The sequence below is a fragment of the Lactuca saligna genome, chromosome 1, assembly GCF_052625555.1.
Source record: "Lactuca saligna cultivar CGN05327 chromosome 1, ASM5262555v1, whole genome shotgun sequence".
Taxonomy (NCBI): domain Eukaryota; kingdom Viridiplantae; phylum Streptophyta; class Magnoliopsida; order Asterales; family Asteraceae; genus Lactuca; species Lactuca saligna.
The window spans coordinates 7564366-7573214 of NC_136417.1; the positions used below are offsets into that span (position 1 = coordinate 7564366).

Genomic DNA, 8849 nt, shown 5'->3' on the forward strand with positions numbered 1-8849 from the left:
ACTCGGCGAGTACCCTGGCGACTCGGCGAGTCTAATCATCCTCCGGTCCTCTAAAGTTTCCCTTCTACTCGTCGAGTATCCTCCTTGACCCGACGAGTTACTCCTGGAAGAATCGCGGGGCCACCCCGACTCCACTCGCCGAGTCTGAGGAACAACTCGGCGAGTCCCAGTTATTCTTCAAGCTACTCGCCGAGTCTGCTCATCTGACTCGGCGAGTCCAAGCCATGCAGCCGCTCAAACTGCTTTCTAAGGTCATAACTGCTCCGACCATTCATAGGTCTGGCCTTCCTCGACTGGTCCTTTTCATAAGGTCTTCATTTAGGTGCTCATGCTACACCCCAAGACTTATGGTTTACATGTTGACCTAAGGCATAAGGATTTCAATCCAAAACCTTCACCAATTCCCGAAATGCCCAGACATGGAATAATCTGGATCTCCAAAGGTCCCAACACAGGGTTACAATCGCTTGGGGGACCTGGGTAACACTCAATCTATCCACAAAAGGGCTCCATAAACCCTAATCCTATAAATATATCAACATAGCAGAGTATACGCGAATTCATACCTAGATAATGTATTCTCTGTGTCCCCAATCTTCAGCATGTGACTCCCTTGTTGTTCCTTTAGCCAAAACCTTCCCTTCCTTGCACAACAACTCCTTCACAATCACCCATGGCCTCTAACCTTGATCCAGATGCACACAATCGGTTTAGGGCTCCTCTCAGACGACTAAAAGGGAACAATGACGGCCAATGATCCCCTTTATACATCCCAAACCTGAATGGTTAGGGTTTTCGCTAAACAGCGCAGACTCGCCGAGTCCCTATCTGGACTCGTCGAGTCCAGTCGCGAACCCGCGACCCGATCTGCGGTCCTACTCGGCGAGTCTGGCTCCAACTCGCCGAGTCCCCCCCTTTAGAACACCCCAAAATGTAATTTTAACAATACTCGAGATTTTGGGCTGTTACAGTGTCCGACATGTGGCTTTCTTCCGGTCCACATTTCATACGGTGTAGTATCCTTTAGTGCCTTTGTGCATACCCGGTTCAGTACATAGACTGCGTGATTCACCGCTTCCCCCCATAGTACGTCAGGTACATTCATGGTCTTCAAGCAACTTCTTACCATCTCGAGTACAGTACGATTGCGTCTCTCCACGACTCCATTCTGTTGTGGAGAGAATGGTGAGGTGTATTGTCTGTCAAGCCCTGTTTCATTACAATATGCAGTGAATTGCTTTGAGAGGAACTCTCCCCCTCGATCTGTTCTCAGTAACTTCATCTTCTTTCCAGCCTCTACTTCAACTTTTGTTCTAAAGTTCTTGAATGTCTGAAAGGCTTCATCTTTTGACTTCAACAGATACACCCACATGACCCTGCTGAAGTCATCTACTATCAACATAAAGTACCTGTTGCCCGCAGGTGTCGGTGGTGTGACTGGCCCACATAAATCAACATGTACTAGTCCTAGTCTTTCTTCTGACCGAAAGCTTGTACTTGATGGGAATGAATGTCGAGACTGTTTCCCCATAAGACATCCTTCACATGATTTTGATGGAATCACCATCTTAGGAACTCCTTCAACAAGGCCTCTTTCAGACATCAGCTTTAGTGAGGTGAAGTTTATATGACCTAACCTTGTATGCCACAACCAAGTTGGGTCTTTTATTTCAGCAACCAAGCATCTTGAGCTAACTTCTTCAAGCTCTATTTTGTAGAGACGGTTTAAGGACTTCTGCACCTTCATTAGCAATCTTCCTGTTTTATCATGGACCCATAAAAATGGTTCCTTTATCTTGATTTCATCCCCACTTTCTGACAGTTGGCCAAGACTGATTATGTTGCTGCCGAGGTCAGGTATGTAATACACCTCCTGAAGTTTCCTTTTTTCTCCATTCTTACATTGGAAAATTATCGAACCCTTTCCTTCAATTCTTACTTTAGCTTCATTCCCGAACTTGACAAACCCTTGTATCTCCATATTCAGATTATGAAACTTCCCTCTATCACCGGTTATATGATTGCTCGCTCCGGTATCAAGATACCACAGTTTTGACTAGTTTGATTCCCCACCTTTCTTTTTCAACTCTGGATTTACTTTTTCTTCATTTAAAAAAATCTCACCAACTTCTTCCTTATTTTGGAGAGACATCAATAGGAGTGCAGGTTCGTTGTCCTCCTGTATCAAATTATTCTCATGGTTTCTTTCTTTTCTTGGATTTTTGCATTCAGCTGCGTAATGACCGTGTTCCTGACAGTTACAACACTGCACTTTGCTTTTGTCTTGACTGCTAGATGCACTGAAGTTTCCTTCACGCTGGTGATGAGAGCCACCTCTACCCCGACCACCACGACCACTGCCATTTCTTCCTCTTCCTCTGCCTCGTCCTCGTGATCCATTGAATCCTCCACGATTTTCTTTTGATTTGGTGTCACCCTCTCCTTTCTTCTTATTTCTTTCAGACCATTCTTGATGTGTTAATAGGAGCCTTTTATCTTCGTTGCCACTGTGCCCTTTCATTCTTTCTTCATGTGCTTTCAATCGTCCAATCACTTCTTCCACTGTCATCGTATCCAAGTCTCCAAACTGTTCTAGGGTCGAGGCAATCTGCAAAAACTTGGATGACACCGCTCTCAGCAGTTTCTTTACTACATAAGCCTCGTCTACAGTGTCTCCCAGAGTGCGCATGGTACTAACAATGTTGGTCACCTTCGCAGCAAACTCATCAACGCTCTCTGTCTCCTTCATGTTCATTGCTTCAAATTCTGCTTTCAGGGTCTGAATTCTTGCAACCTTCACCCTATCTGCTCCCATGAACATCGTTTTTAGGTCTTCCCATGCTTCTTTGGCAGTTTTCTTTTCAGCTAGTGCCATCACCAGGTCTTCGGGTATTCCTTGATAGATGGCTGCTAGAGCCATCTTGTCCTTCTTAACCTCCACCACCGTGTTTGATGTTCGGGGCTCAACAGCTTCCCATACACCTTGAGCTTGCATGAAGACACGCATTTTGATCGCCCATGCTCCATAGTTGGTTCTTGATAACATTGGATAGTGGAGAGTTATTTGACCATCCTTGTCACCGTTGCCATTGTTTCCTGTCATCTCTTCACGAGATTGGTACTTGGGCATGCACCAGGACTTTGCTCTGATACCAAATGTTGGTTTTCTTGCAGGGGTAATAAAGACTTTTATTACCAAGATAGGAAACAATCTACAACAAAGGAAGCTGCAGAAATGGACATAAATTGATAATAGCAAGAAAAGGGTAAAACTGGAACAATTTCTCTGAAGGCTGCACAATGAACAGAGAAACAGAGATGCAGAAAAGAACACAGAGGATAATTGAGGCAATGTATACTTTATTCACTGAACAAAAGCAAAGCTTAAACTGGGATACTAAAACACGTACACTTGCCTGTGAATTTAAACTAGAAATTTGCTAAAAACTAGGAAACAAACTAGACTAATTGTTGTAGACCAGGGAGTACTTCTCTAACTACTTTGATTTATTCTACTCAAACTTAAAACGTGCTTAATAATAAATGAAACACCTGAATTATTATAACAGGAATATCACACTTTTTCCCAGAAAAACTCCACCGTGACCGACTTCATCGCTGAGTTTGAACGACTCAGGATACGTTGTGCCGTTGAGGAAGAAGAAGAACAGACCATAGCACGATTCCTTGGGGCTCTCAAACCAGAAATCGCCGATGTCATTAACCTACAACCCTACTGGAGTTATAATGATGTATGTCAATTAGCTTTGAAAGTTGAAAAACAACGTGCAAAGTCAAGATTGGGATCCCGAAACTTTACTTGTCCTAAGGTTCCCCCTGTTTCCCCGCCTAACCCACCAGCCGCAGTCAAAATAAACTCTGTTAACTCATCAACTTCATCGGGCTCACGAGTTCTCAGGTGTTTTCGATGTCAAGGGGTAGGGCATGTGGCACGTGAATGTCCGAATAAGCACCTGGTCACTCTCGTCGAGGACACGATGACACAATATGACGAAGCGATCGATGATAACGCAGAGACGGATGTAGAGGAAATCAGCCTCATTTTCCTTCCAAATTTTCCTCCCAATTTGGGCGGATTCGGGAAGAAACTTGGAAGTATACGTATATTATAAATATTACGGACCATTATACCCTCAACCCTATTTATAAAATCAAGAAGCCGCATAATAAATACCTCCTTACAGAAACGATTTCGTCTTGATCAAGTTCTCTACAGTCGTCCCTGTTAGCTAATTTGTACCTCTGACAGGTATGTCTTCCATATCCTCTTGTACAATCTTCTTGTTCAATTTCTCCATCTAATCATCTTCTCTATGCATGAAACCAATGAATATGAAAAAATTACACGAATATGCATGACTTCAATGTGTTCTATGCTTCCCTGGTCATCTTTTTTTGTTGTTTTTTGTTGATTCATGAATCACATAATATCTAAACACCCGAATAACACCATGGTATTGGTAAAATTGTTTTTGTAGATCTTGTTTTTACCTACGTGTAGATATAAAGAACATCGAAAATGGAGCTCGTATGCGAGAGTTATGATTTTTCTTAGTCGGGAGGGTGATGTGCGAGTTTTGGTGACGTGGTGCGATCACAACCATTGCTTTCTCCCCAATAAAATCTATCAAATGATGACACATGGCACAGACTCGGTGAGTCAGTGACCCAACTCCGCGAGTCCAGCTACCTGGCAGCCTATAAATAGAATTGTTAGGTTCCCTCATTCTTCACACCATTCCTACCTCTTCTCTCTCTCTCTCTCTCTCTCTCTCTAACCTCTCTCTCTAGCCCCAACCCCCCCCCCCAAGCCTAGGTAAACCCCCTAGAACCCGAAGGAAGCCCCGAGAACAGAGCCTTTCGGCTCGGGAACGCTGCTCCGGCGAAGCCCGGTTTTCGAGAAAACTCACTGTAAGTGAGCTACGCCTAACCTATCTTTAGTATAGCTTTTGTTTCAATATAGTAATGTTATTCAGAACTCATAATGAGTATCTGGGATATTATTATGAGTTATATAAGTGTCGTTATAATATCTTTTTAAGCACTCGCGGTACGGGAAATTCGGTTTAAACGGTCGCATAGGGTTGTTGGATTTCAAAAGTATTATATGCCAAAATGGTCCTGCCCTCCGGTGTTTTATATCTTGCCCCTGTCTTTATAAAGTGGTTGAGAAATATTGTTTCGTGCTTATATAATAGTAATAATAGCAAGACTCTTAATTAGTCTCTGTGAATATTAGACTAAACTCTAGTGGTGAATATTAAACATAATAATTATATTATTGTGGCATGTTGTATCTTACACAATTTTTTACTAGAAGAAGATTGTGATAAAAAAAATTTGAATATGAAGTCTTACAAGAGGTGTTGGATGAACAACCATAACAAGTGAGAGATGATGTTAATAACGGACGTGTGCGTAGTGATGGGGATGAGGAATCGAGGAACGCTATTACAACTCAAATGTAGAACGATTACTTGTTGATACCAAACAATGAAATAGATATGTCTAATTAGTTTTATAGTACATCAACAATTTGTCAGTTTTAGTTCATTCTGTTAATTTAGTTTACTTTTGTAGTGACATTTGCAATTTATTTTATTAATGGTGTTATTTAAATTATTAGCCCTCTCTTTTTTTGTAAATCTTTGTACAATTTTTTAACAATGTATTTCTCGTTATGTTATCTTTGTATGTACAGAACGATCATGACCAAAAGGGTAGCTGATGAAGGTGTCGTGAGAAAAGAAAAATTGACATATACAGATCATATGGATAATGTTCTCTTTGAATACTTGGTAAAGGACGATCAAATAGGTAATCGGATGAATGGTACATTGACTTTGCAAGCATATGCAAACATGATTGCAAGGATGAATAAACAGTTTAACAGTTCTATTACAAAAGATAAACTAAAAAACAGAATGAAAACATTAAAAGGTAATTTTAGTAAATGTTATGATATGTATCGGGGTACTTTGTTGAGTGGATTCTCATGGAATTCTCAAACAATTAAAATAAATTGAAGTAGAGGAGGAAATATGGGAACAATTAATTAATGTACATCTTGGTTTTACGTTTAATATATTGTTTTATATAACTTTTTTACCAATAACTTAACTAATTAATTTTTGGGTTTGTTTATAAACAGGCAAACCCTGACGCAACTGCATTCAGGACAAAAAAAAAACTTCAAACTACAATCAGTTGGTGATGTTATTTTCAAATGATAGTGCATCGGAATCAAAAGCGGAAACAACAAAAGAAAAAAACGCCCAGTTCAGTCAATCCACAAAAATTAAAATAGTAAAATTGTTGATGTTGATGAACTAATGGCAAATAAGGAGGTAATTTTGGAGAACGAAAGCAAAGATGATGAGGACATTCAAATAGTGTCAGCAATGGATGTTTCACCCGATAGGAGTTCTAAAGCCAAGAAGCTGAAGAGTAAAAAAAGAACACTAGAATGAAAACTTCAAGATGAAGATTAAGTAGCAGTTGAACCTAAACCTGAACCTGAACCTCAACCTTAACCTCAACCAGAATCTTTTGAACACAATATTATGCAAATATTTAAAAAAAGCGTTGATGTTGTGAAGGAAGGGAGCAAATCTCGTGACTATACAAGTGAGGAAATCAAGAAAGAATTAGAGTTGATGGGTTTGTATGTCGATGAATTTGTAGATGCTTTCATATATTTGCCGTGTAATCAAGCCGATGCTAGGACAATTTTTAGTTCTTCAATGAAGATGCAAAACATCTTTCTAAGAAAGATGATGAGTAAAGCTAAAAAATGAGTCATATCTTGAGGTTTTATGGGATTTTTTCCAAGGATAGTAGTTTGCATTGGACTTCATTTGTAAGAGGTGGGATTTTGATTTTCAAGTTTTTCTTTATTGACTTGAGTTTATTTCATTAGTCGATTGTTTGGTTAAAAGTTTTTGATTGATTTTGATTTCCATTGTAGTTCATTCATATTGTTTACATGTTCTACACATGATGTGTAAATAGGGGTATAATTGTAATCTTTTAATTTTCTTCTCTTTTCCCTCCTAACTCAAGAACACATAAACTAAAAATTCAACTTTCATTTCCTTCGAACTCCGGAACATGGAATAAATAAATTTTCCCTTCCACTCCATTTCCTTCCATTAATATTTTCCCTCCCTTTCCTTTAATGAATTTACAAAAAAATGGGAACAAGGCGTAAAAGCTTTCTTTTTCTGATTTGTGGTTTCGATCCACCACGTCATTAACGACGAGATGACCTGAATTGAAGAAATTGTAACAACTTTGGGCGAAAAAGGACTACATGTGGCTGGGGAATGATTCAATTGTGAAGCTTTTTATTTTTCAACTTGATTCTTGTTCTAATTGCATCAATTTGGTATCAGTGGAAATTTGTAATCGTCAGTTGAAATTTCAAGTGTCAATTATCTTCATCGATTGATGTCATCAATTATAAGATGTGATAATTGATGCAAAATTTTCTATCTGTGTGTCAATTCTCCTTTTGGAAAACATGGGCACTTTCTTTATTTCAGTTAAGGAAAGTGAGAATTCATTCAAGTTATCAATATCAACATTCATGTTGCAGATAGTCTTTCAGCCTCTTCATTTCCTTTTACCCGTTTATTTATGATGCTAATACATTTTGGCGTTGTGTAGGATTGGGTAGGATAGAGAAAGACAATAATTAGATCAGAATGATGGTGGAATTGTGAAATGGATGAAACATTGTATCAAGTATGGAAACAACTTATTAAGGATCTTAATGCCAAACGTATTAAAGTCATGACATATTGCAATCCTTATATAGCTCCAGTAATTAATCATTTACTCTATCAAAAAACACTTGTAAGGGCATTCATGTCTTTTGAATATTTTATTTGATATATCAAATGGATAGAAATCCATATGTAAGGAGAAAGCTATTTGAATAGGAAAGCAGTCCTTACTAATGAGCAAGAAGGGCAACAAGGGTAATTTGGGGACTAATATGAAACTCGAGGCAGGAAGGGTAAAAAGGGAAAACAATCATCGTTGGGTTTAATGTTCATCACTCTTGTTTGGTAGATGTAGAAGTTTGTTATTATTAGTTGAAATTAGTTGTAAGGATTTGGTAACTTTATATATGGTGCTGTCATATTTTTGGCATTTTTTTGTTTCGGTTTGTAATATGTACATTCCCGACCATTAGTTAGGTTTTTTATAATAACATATTCTTATTTCACATAATACCCCCATACTTTTGTTTACTACACATAATAACATCATACATTTAGTTTTTACACATAATACCCCGTACATCTGTTTTTTACACATAATACCCCCATACTTTCGTTTTCTACACATAATAGCACCATACTGTCACTTTTTACACATAATACCCCCATGCTTCCATTTTTTACACATAATAACATCGTACTTTCATTTTTTAGACATAATAACATCATACTTTCATTTTTTACACCTAATGCCCCTGTACTTTCTTTTTTACACATAATAGCAGTAACCATTCAACATTTTAATTTCAAAACAGCAACGTACATGATTTATGTCTAAAACTGGAAAAAAAAAGACAATTAATTAAAACTAAAAAAGGACCGTTAACCTAAGCTAGAAAAAAAAAATGAGGAGAATTAACCAAAATCATAGCAACTACATATTCCATCATTGTTTTCTTGCAACGATTCGTCTACCTGATACACGAAAATATAAATAGATTATTATATATATACAAGAACTGAAAAATCATGACAAAGTATGTTAGTACTATACGTACCTTTCTTATAGAACAAATAGTAGCATAATGACCGAATCCTTTA

At 38.4% G+C, this 8849-nt stretch overlaps 1 long non-coding RNA gene across 1 annotated transcript; it reads left to right on the forward strand.

Moving 5' to 3' along the window:
• The first annotated feature begins 976 nt into the window (after window positions 1-976).
• On the forward strand, window positions 977-1865 carry LOC145047972 (uncharacterized). The gene is made up of 3 exons (XR_013682600.1): window positions 977-1095; window positions 1361-1616; window positions 1719-1865. It is a non-coding gene; the product is annotated as an uncharacterized LOC145047972 (long non-coding RNA).
• The last annotated feature ends 6984 nt before the right edge of the window (window positions 1866-8849 follow it).